Genomic DNA, 3,142 nt, shown 5'->3' with positions numbered 1-3,142 from the left:
TAATCTAAGAACTCAGCAGAAGCTCAGCAGACTTCCCGGGTGAGAGCTGACGCTCCAGCCGTCAGTCTGCCATGGTTCTCTTTTCCGGTGTGGAACTCAGTCAGAAAAGAGCCACTCTCCTGGGGAAACTACAGAATTTTCCATTTTCACTGGAATCGGGTTTTGGAAATTACTTTCTCTGTGGATTCCAAATTCTAGTGTGGATTTAATTGTGTCATGTTTAATTAATTGGAATGAACAAATTGCTAATAAGGCTGAGAACCATTTATTTTTATGAGTTACTTTTGAACTTTTTTGGAGGGGAGGAGGTAACTAGGTTTATTTATTTTTTATGGAGGTGCTGGGGATCAAACCCAGAACCTCATGCATGCTAGGCATGCACTCTACCACTGAGCTCTACCCTCCCCCCATGAACTTTTATAATGTAAAGAATATAAGATATAAAAGGTAAAAAGCTCATGCATAAACTATTGAGCTGAAGAAATGGCCTGTTATTCACAAAACCATGGAACAACCATCTGAGCCTCTCCTCAACTGGCACTCTTTCTCCTTCAAAATTAAGCATTAATAATAATTATTATTATAAGTTTCATAGTTATTTTTTCCTTGTTTTTCTTTGTAGTTTTACTAAATATGTATGTCTCCCCAAAATGCATCAATTAGCTTTGTTTGTTTTGGAGCTTTCAAAATGACTTCATACTATATGATGAAATCATGTTACCTGCTTTTATTCTAAAAAGAATTAATATGCAGGAGAATCACACATGTTGGTACAGATCACTCAAGTGTATTTGTTGTCACTGTTTCACATCGCCCTTCCACATGACTATGACTATAATATGGCATAGTTATTCATTTTATTGTTGATGGACATCTGGGTTTTTCCAGTTTGGGGGTCTGTGTGTGCGTATGTGTTGAAGTTGCCATTACAGCCCCTGCTGCTTGTCTCCTGGGCAATGGGAGAGTCTTTCTAGGGTAATAACTAAGAATCTCCCTGCTCAGGAGAGACCCTGTCGATTTTGTCCTCTTCTGCCAAGAACAATCTCTTAGGTCTCAATGTGAATGAGGGAAACCATCTGTCTGACTTACTTCACTTAGTGTCATTATCTCCAGGTCCATTCATGTTGCTGCAAATGGCATTTCATTCTTGTGCAGTGCTCACCCCGCTCAGATGCGAGGGGATCCTCCCAGGAGGACAGGAGCCCCTCGCATCTGAGCGGGGTGAGCACTGCACAAGAGACGCCAGGCCAGCGGGAGGAGTTCTGTATCTCAGGAAGGGAGGGAGGGGACAGGAAACAGAAACACGGGGAAAAGGCTTCAGGGTGAAACGCACTGCAGCTAGACTTTAAATAATTAGTAGGAGTTCATCATACGAGATGATTATCATGGGCGGATAGAACCTCACCAGCCAAGACGCAGACACACACAAATATTTGAAGCTAGACTGCACGCTGTCAGGAGAGACGCCAATTTTTCAACAATTGCAATGCCTGTGAGTCTGGAACATGAGACTACGGGCCCCCCAACTTTTAGTGGGGATGGGAATCACACGTACAAGGAAGAGAAAGAATAGGTTTAGAGTGTTGAGGGACGGGGACTGAGAGGAGGGACAAGAAAGGCTGTGATTTACGTCACAACTGAGATGATATTTTTCACTGTGCAAATGGAAACAATGTCAGATTATTGTACATTCTATGGTAGGGTTTCCTGATTTCTGAATAAGAATTACAGATTTAAAAATCTGAATAAGAATTATAGATTTAAAAATTCCTGATTCCTACATGTTCTGAGTAACACCTATACGTTGAAGGAAAATGATTCTAAACTTAAGATCTCCAGTTTTCCATGGATGATTCCTTCTCAGCCTTGAGGTCCACCGTGAATGTCTCCTCCTCCTCAAGGTCTCCTCCTCCCACCGCCCAGCCACACTCACTCCCACTCATCCCATCACCCAGCAGACTTCCGCCACAGAACTGCAAACGGAATATAATTATCCTGTGAAGTTACTATGTCTCTGCACCTTGTCTCTTTCTGCCTTTGCCTGTTCTCCAGTTGTAAGAACTTTTACTCTGTTGCCGTCTGCTCCATCATGAACACCATCCCCACGTTATGTACTCGGTAAATATGTGTTGAATAAATGAATAAATTTTTAAATTCTGGCTGTAAGAAGACTCACAGATAAGAGACCTCTATTCCCAAATAATTATTATACTATGTCCTCGGGCAGGAGACCATATCTACTGTATCCCAACTGACCACTGTGGTTTACCCAAAACACGGAAATCAGATTGCTGAAAAGGGGCGGAAAGTGGGGTTGCTCTCGTTTTCCAGGAAACTGTGGATAGTGATATAACATGTTACTCTTGTGTTGTAATTGGTATTATTTTTAGCCTCAACTTTTATAACATGCAGATAAAGTTGACATTGTAGAAGTGAAGAGAATTTTGTTTTCTTCCAATTCCTCAGGAAGGATTTAGATACTAATGGGGACAAAAGCTGCAAGTAGGTGCCCAAGGTCCACTGCCAAGTGAGGCTCCTCCTAAGGCCATCGGCAGCGTCATTAAGGGAACTGCTGAAATATTGATGCGGTTTCTTATTCTTAACAGGCAAAAAGAATCCACAGTCACCAAGACCATTTCTCTTTTTCGATGTGGATAGATTTGTGGGCTTCTGTATCAGAGTAACATAGAATCACCCTTCTCTGATTGTCTTGTTCGTGTAAGGCTCATGTGTATCCATATTTGCCCAGCTTCTAGAAATGACTCTATCGTGTGTGTCTTCGGAACAGCTTGGTGTGTGGAGACTCTGCCTGGCTCTGACGGGGCCCAGGGACGGATTCTCCCTCGGGCCAGTCTTAGGCGTGAACCATGGGGTGACCGCCTCGTGGTCCTAAACAGCGATGTCCCAGATATCATCCCACCAGACAAGCCTCTTTCTTGAGATCTTTGTAGTTTCCACCCTGTGATGCAGGATGATAAAATAATTCCATATACCCATTACAGGTCAATGAATGTAATGTTTAAGGGATGAAAAGGAGATGGAACTAGAGAGGTGGGTTCGGGCAATATTTTGAAGAATTTTAGAAGCTGAACTCCAGAGTTCACATTTCCTCCCTGAGCCACAGTTTCATGGGGACAAAAAT

Source organism: Vicugna pacos, chromosome 7, assembly GCF_048564905.1.
Source record: "Vicugna pacos chromosome 7, VicPac4, whole genome shotgun sequence".
Lineage (NCBI taxonomy): Eukaryota > Metazoa > Chordata > Mammalia > Artiodactyla > Camelidae > Vicugna > Vicugna pacos.
The sequence above is the reverse complement of the archived record's forward strand: the minus strand, read 5'-3'. Positions refer to the sequence as shown.